The sequence below is a fragment of the Capsicum annuum genome, chromosome 6 (assembly GCF_002878395.1).
Source record: "Capsicum annuum cultivar UCD-10X-F1 chromosome 6, UCD10Xv1.1, whole genome shotgun sequence".
Classification (NCBI taxonomy): Eukaryota; Viridiplantae; Streptophyta; class Magnoliopsida; order Solanales; family Solanaceae; genus Capsicum; species Capsicum annuum.
Genome location: NC_061116.1, coordinates 4,478,520 through 4,496,275, shown reverse-complemented (window position 1 = coordinate 4,496,275; position 17,756 = coordinate 4,478,520).

Genomic DNA, 17,756 nt, shown 5'->3' with positions numbered 1-17,756 from the left:
CTATTTTAATGAAGTCTTAGAGTAACTGATAAAGTTGCTATCATGTGATCAGGAGGTGACAGGTTCAAGCCTTAAAAATAACCCCCGACAGAAATGTAAGGTAAGGCTGGTGGAGCCTTTCCCGTAACTATGCGAATAGCGGAAGCTTCAGTGCACCAAACTGTCCTTTTATTTTTAAAAGAAAAAAAATTAAAACTATGAAAATGATGGAACAAGGTATAACAATTTTCTTTTAAAAAAAATTAAAAATAGTGTAACACTTTCCATTGACATTTAACTTTTTACTCCATCAACATATTTGGTTTAGTTCCATAATAATTATAAAACGACTATTTATCAATAAAATCTTGAAGTAATTGGTAAAGTTGATGCTATGTCAAACTTTGAAAACAATCTCATTCTTTTATATATATAAAAAAAATTATCAATAAAGTCAAAGTCAATGAATCACATAAGACTTTGTGAGCACAAGCATGCTCAATAACAAAAAAGATACCACCTAATTGTACTACACAACTTCACGTGAGATTCAAACCTATTACTCGTTTGTTTACTTTTTTTATTTCTCTTTTTGAATTTCTGTCTGGCGTTTGACATTCGTTTTAAAGCTCAATTGAACAAATTTATCTCGAAAAGTCCTACTATATATAAGGTAAAATGCTCTATATCAAAGACAATTTTATTTAAGGATACCAACTTAAAATTTTATGATTAAGGAGGGAGGAATATTCCGCTGCGACGCCCTTTAGTACTAAATCTAGCTAATACTTCTTTGTTTGGTTGTTTTCCTTCTTTTGGATTCCGACCCTATTACTGGTACTCGTTTTAGAAACCAACTAATTCAAATTCATGTTGTAAAAACTAAAAAGTGAAATTCTGCTATATATGATGTAAAACGTTCATTATTAAAGGCAATTATATTTTTAATTCTCAAATTCGAGATCTCTGAACAGATGAATATCAGTACTTTATTGCTCCCTTTGATGGTAAACCTAATATTCATTCATTTGTTTTCTTGGATTCGCTCCCTCCCAACATTAATTCAGATTGTTGTTAGGAAGTTCTATTATGTTTGGGGTAAAACGTTCTTCATCAAAGACAACTTTATTATTAAAGTTGGAATTCGAAATCTCTAATTAAGGATGGAGGAACGCCACTCCACCGCAACATTTATAAAAGACCTAATACTCTTTTTTTTTTTTTTTTTAATTTTAGACCCCAACTAATCTAGATTTGATTAGTTTTGTATTGGAAAGTGCTACTATATACCTATAGGGGTAAAACACTCTTTGTTAAAGAAAATTTTATGGATAAATTACATAATACCACACCAACGCTCTTTGTCAAAGAAAATTTTACGGATAACTTACATAATACCGCACTTTTAACTTATTATTATTTAAAATTTCAACTCTTTAAAATAATTACATGAATTCGTTTTTTTACTTTCTATCTCTGAACCATCGAATACATTACATATATTCCCAAATTCCAACCAGCAGCTCCCACAAAATCAGTCCCTCCGCCGTCTTCTCTGTTTCCAGCCACTAATCAGAGGTGACTCAAGTGTAAGACTAGTAAAACGTTTGCTTTAGGCCCTCAAAATTTTGAGGCTTCAAATATTTTAACGGTAAATTTATGATTTTCAACTTCATTTGAAATAATAATGAAGATTGTGAAATACGTGTAAGAAAAGAAATAGTAAAGAAAGAAAAAATTATTTAATTTTTACCAGAAATATTTTAGAACTTTGAATTAAACAACTCAAATTTTATATTAATTAATAAATAAAGTTTTAACAACAAGATCCAAGTTAATGTATCGCAAATAAATATTTAACATTTTATTTACTAGAATTAATCCTTACTTTTATTAATTATCATATTAATATGTGAAGTTAAATGTTATGTATCTTTTAAATATGCTACACCAAAAACAACTAATATGCGTGTACAAAAAAAAAAAAAAACAATTTTAAAAGCATCACAATATTATTTTTGTATGTATGTGAATGTATTTAAAGGTCTTTAATTAAGCTTTGGCTTTAGACTACTAATTTTGTTGAGACACCCTTGTCACTAATCCACCAGAAAATCGCGGACCTCCGACCTCGCTCATGCGCTCCTTCTTCCTCTCTTTTCCTATCAACCAGACCCCAACACCATTTTCTCTGCCAGGTCCCATCAAACACCATGACTACTCTGAACAACCCAACGACAGTGAATCATCATCAAAATAAAAACTTTTCAAAGCTTTATTTTTTACGGTGAATGTCGAAGAAATTTCAAACGATGCAAGAGGAGATTTGACCAGATTTGATCGATAATGTTTGTTTCATCCGTTTAAAGAATTCGACAAAATTTACGACAAAATTTATGTATCTGATAGATTTTCATTTTTGTTGATACATAGACTAATGTATCTGATTATGTCAGGATGGTGAAGAACATGAAGATATATCACGGTAGCTATGCGTCGTACTGATTTTTGTGTACAAATACATAAGATGTATCCGGTTGAAAATATGATAATTATGTCTCAGAATGCGTTTTTGTATTACTGATACATAAGACTTATGTATCTGAATTAGATCTGTGTTACTGATACATATGAATTTAATTAATTAGTTATGTATCAAAAATATATCTGACTTCAAAAATCAAGAATTTTATATAATTTTAAAAAGAGTAGAAATAAAAAGTAATTTAGTTGTCCAAATTTTATTCCTAAGGCTTAAATTTAAAATTACTACACAAGCACAAAATAATATTTTCAACAAGACGAGGAGAATAAGAGCATAATTGTAAGTATTTGTTTATTTATCACTAGGGATCTTCATGGTTTGATTAAGAATCAAATTGAACTGCGAGTCAAATTAATTCGATCAAAAAATCGACAATTGGTTAGGTTTGATTTGATTTGGTTTTAAATTTAAAAAATCAACACTTATGTGGTTTGATTTTGATTTTACTCTAAAATAACCAAACGAAGCGATAATTTTAAATATATATATATATACTAGTTACGAAAAATTCGTGCAAAGCACGGGCTCAACAATATTCTAAATTAATATTATAATAATAAATTAATATTATAATAAGAATCATATCATTTACTGTGACATTTGTTGAATTTTGAAATTTAAATAAATTTCTTTTTTAGAGTAATATATATTTTTAAAATATTTTAAATTATCAATTATTGTGATTTATTACTCAAATATATAATTTTATTTCAAGTATTTAATTCACGATCAAAATTAAACTCTACAAATGTATAAATTAATAAAGAGTACGAAAAATAAAATGTGATGGGCCTATATTATTGATTTGTCAGATACCACATGCTCAATATATGTTATTTTTTTGTCACAATTTATGAGTCACAGATAAATTAGATAATCAATCATACTTTTAATATATTTTTAGATATTTTAAGTTGTTAACCATTGTAATTTATAAGATTTTTTTTATGTATCTTTCAAATAATATATGTTACTCTTTCTGTCCAAATTTTTATGGTGTTGATAGTCAATTCTATTTTAAAAATAATTCACATTTTTAATTCCTATAATTTATAATACTTTTCTTCTAATCTAATTTAAGTGATATTGATATAATTTCTAAAGTCAAACCAAATATTTTATATCTTTTAAACTTTTAAGTTGTTAATTATTATGATTTATAGGAGTTTTTATGTAACTTTTGAAATATATAACAGATTAATTTTTTATAGATATTTTAAATTGTTAACTATTGTAATTTATAATACTTTTTATGTAATTTTCAAATAATATATCTCCTTATACAAACTTTTATGACATTAATAGTCAATTATATTTTAAAAATATTTTAAATTTTTAATTATCGTGATTTATAATACTTTTTGTTCTATTCTAATTTAAGTGACATAATGCTTATATAACCATAACAATTAATTAGAAGCGATATCGTATGACTCACAACAACTAATTAGAAGTGATATAACAAAATTAATATAGAAAATACTTGTGAAAAAAATTTAAGTGGATCTCATATGAAACGTCAAGTTAACTTAAAATATCAAGAGTTAATTTATCATTTTACATTTATTTTACCTTTTTGTTAAAAATTATTTATTTTTAATACTTAAATGACTTATAATAATTAATTAGCGGTGATATTTAGCAAAATTGCGATTGAAGCAGACACGACATAAATATCTATTTTAATTTTTTATTAAATATTATTAATTTTTAATACTTAAATGATATATAATAATTAATTAGTAGTAATATAATAAAATTACGGAGCAAACAGCTGAAGCAGACATGTTGACGGAGAGCTACCTGCTTCTCCTTCCTTTTGCCTCTTATTAGATTGTAATATATATATATATATATATATATATATATTTGTTACATTATTCATGAATAAAATATAAATATTTGTTACATTTTAAATGTAATAAATTTAACTTTAGCCGTAGCACTTTTAGTCATATGTCTTCATCTAGTTGACAGTATGTTATGAGATTCTAAATAATTTTCACACTTTGAATGGCAAATGATATTAATTGTGAAAATTATCTTGTTGTCTATGGGATTTTACAGGTGTCATTAGACTATAGATAATCACTAATTTTGAACTTTCTTTTTGTTCCCTATTAAGCAAAAAAATTATGTGTTCACCTTTTGAGGGGTTTATCATATCATTCTCTTATATGTGTTTTGTAAATATTTTTTGCAGAAGCGTTCATATGGTGTTGTTTGTGGCTTTACCTAAGTATAACACTGAATTGGCATCTTAGTTTCACGGTTGAAGCATAACACTCAGTCGACATCTTATATGTTGGATTGGATTTGCTTTTTTTTTTTTTTTAAATTTCAACTTTTATCATTAGCTAAAGTTATAAACCGAAAAAATCGAATCAAAACGAACTAAACTAACAAGAACCAAACTGACAGTTATATTTTGTGTTGGTTTGATTTGATTTAAAAATTTAAAAACCGACTACGTTAGTTTGGTTATAATTTTGACTAATAACCGATTCAAATCGACCCATGAAAGCCCGTATGAGGGAAATTGGGATGATCCCTTCTTAAGGAAAAAATTACAAAAAGTAGCATGCTTAAAACTATAATTACAATAAGTAGCAATACTTTTGTAAAATTACAGTTTATAGCAAGAGTAACATTATTTTACTCATTAACTAGGCAAGTGCATGTTTTACTCTCACTACTTTACATTTTTCTATTTTCACTCCATTATTTCACCTCCCTCGAATATAGCCATATTTTTTACCTTTTTTTTTCATCGTATTTTTTATCATTTTATTTTATTTTTATTTTTTTATTTCCACTTTATTTTTCTCTCTTCTATTTCTTTTTTTTTCTTTTTTTCTTTTTCATATTTGAAGATAATTATCTCCATGATCTTCAAGATTTCAATATAAAACATTATTACTGTCTTTCGCTCTCTTATATCTCTACCTTTTTTTCTTATTAGTTTTTTTCATCTTATTTTTTTATTTTGATTTATTTTTCTTTTCACTTTATTTTCTCTCTTCTATTTCTTTTTTTTTTTCTTTTTCGTATCTTTTTTTTTCTTTTTCTATTTTCGTTTTGTTCTTTTAATTTTTTTAATTTAATTTAATTTTTTTCTCTTTTATTTTTATACTTCTATTTCTCTTTCTTCCTTTTTTCTTTTTCACTTCTCTTTTTTTCGTTTTTTTCTTTTTATTTTTTTTTCCATTTTTTTACTCTTTTATCTTTAACTTTTATTTTGAAAAGACAAATATGCATATCACATACACATATTCAAAAAACATATAAAATACATAGCCATATAGATCTGGATATGTATTTCAGTATAAAACATACATATGTATTTACGAAATACATATCATATTCATATTAAACAGTAACAAACATAACTATACTATATAGTTTCATATGTAGTTGCGAAATACAAAGGTGACTCATATAAAATAAGAGTATACATATGGATCAGGTATGTATTCTGTAAATACATATGCAGAGCTATATGTATTTTATACGGCATTGGATTTGTCTTTGAACTGTACATACTACGTTATTTTAGAGGGTAATATATGTACTTATTTATTTTCTTTTACTGTTTAAGATGTATATGTATCATGTATTTTTTTTATCACCTATATGTATATGTATATAATTGTCATTTTTGTTAAAGAGATTTTGTGTCCTATACGTTTATATATACATGTGAGTCAGATATGTATTTCTGTAAATACATATGCAGATCTGTATGTCTATTTATTTTGTATATTTTTTGAATATGTATATATGATATTGATATTTGTCTTTTAAAAATAAAAGATAGAGATAGAAGAGTAAAAAAAAAAAAATAGAAAAAACAAAAATAAAAAATAAAAATTCAAAAAAAAAAGAAGTGAAAAGGGAAAAAAAAAAAGAAGAAAGATAAATAGAAACTAGAAATAGAAGTGTTAAAACAAAAGCAATTTTTTTTTTTTAAAAAGAAGAAGAAGAAAATGAAAAAAATTACGAGAAAAGAAAAAAAAAGAAAAAAAATAAAAAAGAAAAAAAAAGAGAAGAGAAGTAGAAGAGAGAAAATAAAGTGGGAAGAAAAAATGGAAAAGAAAAAGAAATTAAAATTAAAAATATAAAAAAAATGAAAAAAACTAACAAGAAAAAATAGTTAGAGATATAAGAGAATGATATTTTGAAATTTTGAAGATCATTAAAATAATAATCTTCATTTTTGAGTTTGATTTGGAAAAGAAATCTACTAATTTAAATAAGAGTAATTTATAGGAATTTAATTAGATGGGATAATTATTCCTTATTTAACTCAACTAATTTGAGTAAAACAAGGACAGTAGATCTTGTTGTATATGTATTTGTATAGTAACAGTTTACTTAAATACAAAATACAATTTGCTATTTTTCGTAATTATGAAACTATTGCTATAAAAGTTATAATTAAGGCTCTATAATTGCTATTTCTAAATTTTTTCCTTTCTTAAGCCTAGCTACTTGGTTGGACTGGGCCCAACCTAACCGATTTAAGGATGAACTTTATCGGTCTTGATTTCGGGTTGTATTGAGCTATTCTTAATGTGCCGGGTTGTATTGAGCTATTCTTAATGAGCCGGGTTGCAAATCGATCTTTTTAAGAGAAAATATTATTTTGATAGAATTACTTGATCAATTATTAGAGCTATAGTTAGACCTCTCTATAGCAATATATTTGTCTAGATATCTTTTGATTGCTAAAATGAAATATCATTATAAAAAATTAGAGAAAATGGCCAAATACCTCCCCAACCTTTACCCTAAATTTCAACTACACATCTATACTTTGCGGGGGTCCTATGACCCCCCTGAACTATTTAAAAATGAAATATATAACTGTCTAAAAACTCATACCCAGATTTTATTTCAAGTAGTGACCTACACGCGCTGCCACATCATTTTTTTTAATATAATAAATTGATTACTTTTCCTTCTCTTTTATTCTTTCCTCCTTCTCCTTCCTTCCCCTGCACAAAGAAGCAGCTTCAATGGCCACATAATGAAATAACTAATATGAAAGTCAATTCCAAAGCAAACCTATAATGAAATATTATTAGAGAGGATTATTATTATAGAAAAATCTATCCCTAAGTTATATAATGAACAATAAATTTATACCGTAATATTTTCAATTTTTTTTTTTGAATTTCCACTCTTGTTGGGTAGAGCCCATTAATGTAGATTCGTATCGAAAATTCTTAATATATATATATATATATATATATATATATGGGGTAAAACACTCTTTGTCGAAGAAAATTTATTCCTAAGATTCGAATTCAAAATCACTATTACAAAAGTACAAAATGATAATTTTAATAAATAATGAGGAGAACTTTATCGGTCTTGATTTCTGGTTGTATTGAGTTGTTCTTAATGAGCCGAGTTGTAAATCAATCTTCTTAGGAGAAAATATTGTTTCAATAAAACTATTAATCAATTAATAAAACTATAGTCAGATCTCTCTTTAATAATGTGTTTGTTTAGATATTTTTTGATTGCTAAAATGAGATACTATTATAAAAAATATGTAATATAATACAACTAATATGAAAGTCAATTCTAAAACAAAACCTATAATAAAATGTTATTATAGAGATGCCGTTATAGAGAAGTCTGTTCATCATATATAAATAATGAATTTAATCAAGATAAACATCAACCTTAAAGAAGATTTAGAATATGAGTGGATATGTATAATCATTTACGCATGCTGCATGCACTCATATATAAAGTTATTTTGGTGGTCAATATTCCCCTCAAAGTTTAAAACCTTTTGAATTAGTCTTCTTATTCATAGGCATATTTAAAATATAATTTAATGGATTTAATTTCTAATATTTTTATTACTTTATCCATCACATGTTGAAATTATGAATTCTTTTGTGCAACAATGAAATTAAAGTCATTCTTAAATGTAATTATTGGGCCTTTATCCTTATTTTTTTTAGTAAAGTATCTGGTATCTCTTAAATTATGACCAAATTTATTACGACAAACTTCAACTTTATGGAGGTTTAATTACTCATCAGAACTAAATTTTAGTATATTTTTGTCAATCTTTTTTACAGTGACACCTTTTGTCAACCTTTTTAGTTGATGTATCATCTTTGATGTGTGCCCCATTTTATGTAATAAAGGTGACACATCAGGACAAAAAGGTGACACAAATACGCTAAAATTGAGTTTAGGGGGAGGGGGGGGGGGGGGAATATGCCCCCTGTGAAGTTGGAGTGTGTCGTAGCAACTTTGACCATAGTTCGGAGGGGTACTGGATGCTTATATCTATTTTTTCTTTTACTATGTTAACAGAGGTGAAATCTTCTAGTTCTTCCTATTTGATCCGAAATTGATCGATATAGCTATGAGCAGCTTGAAGAGAGCTCTAATAGGCTTTGGAGGATTGAATCCACGTATGTGGTAAAATACGGGGATAACTTGTGGCTAAGGGTGAAAGGCCAACCAAAATTGGATATAACTAGAAAAGCGGAAAAAGGGAATGAAGACGTTGTTTCCAAGTCTAGTTAATGAAGACGAGAGCGAAAACTTACTAAAGGATATACCTGACGGAAAGAATATATATTCTATGTCGCATATCCGTTATTGCATAGTTATATTCCTCAAAGCGCTAATCACTTCTGTATCAATTCATGTGTGATGAATTATTTCTAAATGGATATAATTATTTACATTAATAGTATAATAATTTTTTATATTAACATTGTACTTTAACTTGTTCCAATAAGTATATAGTATTCATTTTAGATTATCAATTAATTAAATAAAATTATAATGCAATTATTTATTAAATGATCTAATTTTACAAATATTTTATATATACTGTCAATGTTTTCTAAGTACCAAATACTAGAGAGAAATTAATATCGATTTTGAGATGATTTAGGATTTTTCCATCTTTAATTAGAAGTTGTGAACGAAAAAAAAATCATGTTGAAAAATTGCCCCAAATTATAAATTCTATAATGTATGAATTCAAATTTAATCAGATTCTTATACAAACATCATATGCCCCAAAAAAACGAAAAAACCAAAAAAAATCCTAGATAGAAAATCTCATCAACTAAGTGATGATTTGAACATAAGAAATGATTGATAAATTTTAACATACAAGACAACTTAAAGGGTCATTTTCTTCCACTTGATCAATTATTAAATATTATTTCCACTTGATATTATTTGATTTTCAAATCAATCAAATTTTCTTGTCTCAACCAAAACAATTTTAGCTTGTGGTTAGTGCGGTGGTTCAGCATCTCAACCCTTAAGCAAGAGGTTGGGGTTCGATCTCCACCTCTGGTGAATGGAAAAAACTCCGTGGCCAGTTCCCTACCGCTTAGTGAACTAACAGTAGGAACGAAGGATTAGTCTCACGGCTGCCGACCGTGGGAATACCTTGGGAAACCAAAAAAAAAAAACAATTTTAGCTCGAGTTATTAACAAAATGAATTTGAATGTAATCAAGTGATTAGATTGTGTTTTACTATATATCCTTATGCCATTTTTCCAAATTGAAAAGGAAACATATATAGATAAACCATATATATGTTAAGTAACTCAAAAGAATTTTGTAAATTTCCCGTATCTAATAAAGTATCTTTCACCTGTCATTTGTCTGTAGAGAAAATAATACTCTTTCAAGTGAAGGTGTAGGTCAAATCAGAATGAGAGCCAATCAGGTCGATCAAAATTTTCTTATTTCATAACGTTGTAACATTCTCAAGTTAGGATTTGACTATTTTTATTAGAGGTGATAAAATTAACACACAAAAACTGGTCAAAATTTGAGTTGGTTGTTGACTTGCTCATTTATTAGCTCAGATAGATATACAATGCAAATTGATTCATGAGAAATCTTATCAAAATATTTTTAGAAAGACATTTTGTTTTAAATTCAAAATATTATACATAGCCATAATAAAGAAAGAGAAGTATTTTATAGGTACTAATAAAACAATATAAAAGAACAATAAGATTACTATATCTTAATAACAATTGGGAAGGTTGGATATTAAAACCCACTTTTTAGTTCATTTCAAGCCAATTGACTTATGAACGGATTATTATCTCAGTTCATTCAGATCTGACTCACTCATTTGACACTTTTAATCTATATTTTAAAGGATAAAATTCAGAAATAGCATAATTGTCCCTTTAATTATCAGTTTCATAGCAATAATTTTATAATTACATAATATAGCAAGTTGTATTTTATATTTTTGTAAACTGTTGCTACAAAAATACAAATAGATATGATTTTTACTGCCCTTATGATCGATATGTATTTTGTATTTTTGCAAACTGTTGCTACAAAAATACAAATACATATGCTACAAAATATAATTTGATAAAAGTATTGCTATTTTTTTTAATTTAATACTTAAGTATGCTACTTTATGTATTATTTCCTATTTTAAATAGTACCTAAGAAAACACGTGCTAAGTTATAGTTCGACAATCAATATTTAGGGGCGGAGCCTCCTTATCGTTAAAGGGTCTACTCGAACCTCCTTCGGCAAAAAATATACTATTTATATATGGTTAAAATTATTTTTGATAAATATATAATTGATGTTGAACTCCCTTCGACTAATTTGTATGTTTATTTCTTTCGATTTTGAGCCCCCTTAATAAAAATTTTGACTCTGCCTCTACCTATATTCTTAATAGCACCAAAAAAACATATACTAAATTAGAGTCGGACTATCTCTATTCTAAGCAGCACCCGAAAAGCATACACTAAAAAATATTTACTATTTCCTTCCAAAAAAGAATTCCCTTTATAAATTTGCATTTTTTTTTTCCAAATTGGTGGAGCCATGCAAATTATATCTTTGTCTGAATTAATGGACAACATCTTTTACTGTTGTTTTAACTGATTGATGTTGTAGCACGCCTATTATCATTGTTCATGAACAACATATCCAATCAAAATTTTAAAATGAAAATTGCGAAAAAAAATTCATTTTTTAAACTTTTTAATTCGGTGTCTCAAGTTTATATTAGAGTCGAGACAAACTTGAATCGCGAACTATAGAACCCATTATAGAGGATGGCATTCTAAATAAGATTTGATCAAACAACATAAATCCCAATATTTTGGAGTTTAATTACAGAAAATTTCGATATTTTTCATAATTAATGAAAATCCCAATTTTGAATTTGACGAGATACATAATTAGCTCTCGATACATCCAACGAAGATACATTTTTTCTTTGTAAGAATATATAATGAGCTCCCAATATATATTCTCAATTTTATGTCTGTCGAGATACATGGTACATCCAACGAAGATATATTTTTTTTCTTTATAAAGATACATATTTAGCGCTTGATATTTTTTTTTTCTATTTTGGGTCTGTCGAAATACATAATTAGCTCCCGATATATCCAATGAAGATGCACAATTAGTTGGAATTTTTGTAATTACTTTGCAAGGGTGGAGATTTGTGTAAATATGATAATTTAATGTGTATGTTTATGTTACTTTTCCGAAAAACTTTCTCCATAAACTTAAACTCGAGAAACAGTAATGTACGCCCCACAACTCATGCTGGCTTATAAATCATATAAGTAGGTATAGAGTCTAGAGACTAGCTAATTATATCATCATTTAGACTATACACCTTATCATCAAGCTTAAAATTTTCAACTTAATTAATTGTTCTTTAATTTAATTGATGTTTATGGCATATATATCACTTCCTCTATTCCGTTTTAAGTGAAAATATAATTTTATTTGTATATTACTGTAAAAGAATAACATTTGGGGAAAAAGAAAGAACAGTATGTTTTATATTTGAAAATAATTTATAGTTAATTTCTCGAATGGTCATTCAACCATAACCAAATTATCTAGTAAACTCATTTCTCTTTTATATTTGTCCCAATAAAGTCATTCAAATTCATACATTTTATTTTACAAAATAACAATGTCACTTTGAAAATAACTTGAATTCTAGTGCGAGTCGAAGCTTCAACTAGGGCAGAGCCACCTTTCATTCAGGGTTTCATCCGAACCCCCTTTCATCCAAGAGGTTCATCCGAACCCTCTTCGACGGAAAATTATACTATTATTATATGGTTAAATTTTATTTTTTTACTTATATATAGTAGATATTGAACCTCCTTCGACTAGTTCGTATGTGTACTTCTGAACTCCCTCAATGGAAATCCTGCTTCCGCCACTGGCTTCAACCTACTAGTTGATGGTGGGGGTTTTCAACTCATGAGCAAGCCTCACTTGTAACAATTTCAATTTTTTTTTTTGGTTTTCCATCCGGTATTCGGTACCCACATTGGAGTCCGACTAATCCGGATTCGCGCCGCGTAGGGCCCCATTCGGGGGAAACGCTCATAACAGAGTTTTCTCGAAGTAACTATTTCAATCTTAATCATATACCTCTTAAATTTGCTAGCACAAACTATGCCAAACTTTAAAGAATGTTTGTCAGTGTTTCACAACTTTAATTAAATATATTTGAAGTGACTAAACCTACAAAAAATTATAAACATTAGTTATACCTTAAATAGGGATCCCAAAATCAGCAATATGAGAAAGTCCACTAGTTGAGAACAAGAGAGATGGCCATTCTTGAAAATTCTTGTTTGGGCTCTATAATATTTGCATTGGGCTGGATTTTCTGGTTTCAAAGTTATACTTTTTTCATTTTTTAACTTGGATTATGGAATTGTACAAGTAGTAAAGAAACAGGGTAGTTCGGTGCACTAAAACTTTCGTTATGTGTGAAACCGGGGAAGGGTCGGATCACAATAATCTATTTTGCACGGTCCTTACCTTACATTTCTGCCAGAGACTGTTTTCACGGCTTGTATAAATAACAACTTTATTATATTTTTTTAAATTAAGGGACGTTTTGTCCCTCCACACAACTTGTTACATATCGATTTGTAAGTATTAATATATTGTGCTGTAATGTATGTATTATTTTGACGAATACACTATTTAGATAGATTGTATCGTTTCTCATCGTTACATATATAATGTTACACATTAGTTTTGAAGATTAAACTTAATTACTATAAAGAAAAATAAGGTCTGGTCAGAGGCGGATTTAGGATTTCAAACTTGTGGGTTCCCAATAAAATAAATAAAGTTTGAAAAAATTAAATGAAAAAAAAAGAAACCTCCACAGGGGTCCAATAAAATAAATAAAGCTAGAAAAAAATTAAATAGGAGAAAAAGGAACCTCCACAAGGTTTCGAACACACGGTCAACAACAACATAGCACACATCTCAAGCCTGCCTAGGGGCCCTCGATCGACTTTCAGTCCAAAACACTCCCGGATCCCAGGCCTAACCCCAAAACCGTGGGCTATAGCACGCCGATTTGGCTTGAAAATGCCCCGTTCGCGCTGTTTCGCAAGTTTGACCACCCAAATGGCCCCGTCGACCCCAACGGCCCATACCAGGCCACTCCTCAGCCTGTCTGGGAGCTCCCGATCGATTTTCAGCCCAAAACTTGCCCATACCCCGAGCCCACTCCTGAAACCGTGGGCTATAGCACATTGATTTGGCCCGAAAATGCGTTGTTCGCGCCGTTTTGCCCGTTTGACCACTCAAGTGGCCCCGCCGACCCAACGGCCCACACCAAGCCACTCCCCAGCCTTCCTGGGACCCCTAATCGATTTTTGGCCTAAAACACGCTCGAACCTTGGCCCCCCCCAGAATCGTGGGCTATAGCACACCGATTTTGCTCGAAAATACCCCGTTCGCACCATTGGGCTTGTTTGACCACCTAAATGGCCCCGTCAACCCCAACGACCTATACAAGGTTGCTCCTCAGCCTACCTGGGGGCCCCCAATCAATTTCTGACCAAAAACACGCCCGGAGCCTGAGCCCACCCCCGAAACCATGAGCTATAGCACACCGATTTGGCCTAAAAATGCACTGTTAGCACCGTTTTGCCCGTTTGACCTCCCATATGGCCCCGCCAACCCCAACGGCTCACACTAGGCTACTTCTCAGCCTGCCTGGGAAGCCGCGATCAATTTTCAACCCAAAATACGCTCGGACCCCAGGGCCATCCCCAGAACTATGGGCTATAGCACACTGATTTAGCCCAATGTCATGCTATTTTGCCCGTTTGACCACTTAAATGGCCCCGCCAACCCTAACGACTCATACTAGGCCGCTCCTCAACCTAACTGGGGGTACTCGGTCAATTTTTGGCCCAAAATACGCCTAGACATTGGACCCACCTCAGGAACTATGGGATACAACACACCGATTTGGCTTGAAAATTATCCTTCGCATCGTTTCGCCCATTTGACCACCTAAATAGCCCAGCCAAACCCGAAGGTTCATACTGGGTCTCTCCTCAACTTGCCTAAGGGCACCCGCTCGATTTTTGGCCCGAGACACGCACGTACTCCGGCTACACTATGCTGCTTTCCAACCTCCCAGGCATACCTTGGTTGATTTTTGGCCCATAGCACGCCTGAATCCCGGGCCCACCCCCAGAATCGCGGGCTATATCATACCGATTTTGCTCGAAAATGCCCCATTTGCGCTATTTTGCCCGTTTGACTATCCAAATGGCCTCTTCCACCCCAACGACCCACATAAAGCTGCTCTCCAGCCTCTCTGGCATGTCCCGATATATTTTTGACCCATAGAACGCCCGAACCCCAGGCCCACCCCTGAAACCGTGGGCCATAGCACATCAATTTGGCTAAAAAATACCTCGTTTGCACCGTTTCGCCCATTAAACCACCCAAATGAACCCTACCACCCCCACAACCCACACTAGGCCGTTCCCCATCCTCTATGGCACGCCTTGGTTGATTTTCAGCCAATAGAATGCCCGAACCCTGGGCATACCTTAGAACCATGGGCTATAACATATCGATTTGGCCCAAAAATGCCCTGTTCATGCTATTTTGCCCGTTTGACAACCCAAATGGCCTATCCCACCCCAACAAACCATACTAAGCCACTCTTTAGCCTTCCTGGCATACCTCGTTCAATTTTTTTCACACAGCACACCCGAAACCGTGTGTTATAGCACACCAGTTAGGCCCAAAAATGCCGCATTCGCGCCATTTCGCCCGTTTGACCACACAAATGGCCCCTACTACCCTAACGACCCATATATGATGCTTCTTAGCCTCTATGGCATACCTAGGTCGATTTTTGGTATACAAAATTCCTGGACCTTGAGCCCGCCCACGGGACCGTGGTCTATAGCTCACTGATTTGGCCTGAAAGTACCCCGTTCGCACTGTTTTACCTGTTTGATCACCTAAATGGCCCCGTCCAACCCAACATCTCACACTAGGCTGCTTCCCAGCCTCCTTAGCTCTCTTTGGTAGATATTCGGCCTACAGCACGCTCGTAACACGAGCCAACCCCCGAAATTGTGGGTATTGCACAATGATTTGGCCCAAAAATGCCTTATTTGTGATATTTGTCCTGTTTGACCACTCAAATGGCCCCGCCCACCCCAACGGCCCACACTAGGCCGCTCCTCATCCTCCCTGAAATGCCAAGGTCAATTTTTAACCTATAGCACGTACGGACCCCAAGCTCACCCCCGGTATTGTGGGCTATAGTAAACCGATTAAGTCTGAAAATGCCCTGTTCCCGCCGTTTCGCCTATTTTACCATACAAATGGCCCCGCCAATTCCAACGTCCGACACTAGGCCGCTCTCTAGCCTACCCAGAATGGCTTGGATGATTTTTGACCCACAACACACTTGGACCCGAGGCCCACCATCGAAAATATGGGATATAGCATATCGATTTGGCTTAAAAATATTCTGTTTGCACAGTTTCTTTCGTTTGACCACCCAAATGGCCCCGCCTACCCCAATGGCCCATAATAGGCTGCACCCCAGCCTACTTGTCATGCCTCGATCAATTTTTTGCCACAACATACCCAGACCTCGGGCCCACCCCTAGAACCATGGGCTATAGCACACCGATTTGGCTAAAAAATACCCTATTTGGCCTTTTTCGCCTAGGTGACCACCCAAATGGCCCCACCCACCCCAACGACCCATACTAGGATGCTTCCAAGTCTTTTTGGCATGCCCCAGTCAATTTTTGGTACACAACACGCTCGGACCTGGGCCCATCCCCGGAACCATGGGCAATAACACATTGATTTGGCTCAAAAATGTCCCGTTCGCGCTGTTTCTCCAGTTTGACCATAAAAATGGCCCCTCCCACCCCAATGGCCTGTAATTGGTTACTCTCCATACTCCCTGGCATGCCCCAGTCAATTTTGGGCCCACAGCATGCCCAGACAATGGGCCCACCCCTAGAATTGTGGGCTATAACAAATTAATTTTGCCTAAAAATGCCCTATTCGCGCTGTTTCGTCCATTTGACCACCCAAATGGCCCGGCCACCCCAACGACTTACATTAGGCCGCTCCCCAACCTCCCTGACATGCTTCGATCAATTTTTATCCCACAGCATGCCTAGACCCCCGGCCCACCCCAGGAATTGTAGGATATAGCACACTAATTTTGCCCAAAAATGCCCCATTCGCGTCTTTTTACCCGTTCGACCACCCAAATGGTGCTGCCCACCCAAACGACCCACACTTAGCCACTTCTCAGACACCTCAACATGCCCCGATCGATTTTTGACACACAGCTTTCCCGAAACCCAAGCCCACCCCAGAACCGTGGGCTATAGTACATCGATTTGGCCTAAAAATGCCCAGATTTCATTGTTTCACCTGTTTGACCACCTAAATAGACCTTCCCTCACCAATGGCCCATACTAGGACCCTTCCCAGCCTTCTTGGAATGCCCCAATTGATTTTTAGCCTACAACATGCCCGGACCCAAGCCCACCCCCATAATCGTAGGCTGTAGCATATCAATTTGGCCCAAAAATATCCCGTTTACGTTGTTTTGCCCATTTGACCACCTAGATAGCCCCTCCCATCCCAATGGCCTATACTAGGCCATTACCCAGCCTCCCTGGCATGCCTTGGTCAATTTTTTGGCCCACAAAACATTGGACCCCTGGCTCACCACCTAAACCGTAGGCTATAACACATTGATTTGGCCCAAAACTGCCCCGTTCGCGCTGTTTCACCTGTTTGACCACCCAAATGGGACCTCCCACCCCAACGGCCCAAACTAGGCCACTTTCCAGCTTTCCTGGCATGCCCTGATCTATTTTTGACCCACAACGTGCCCA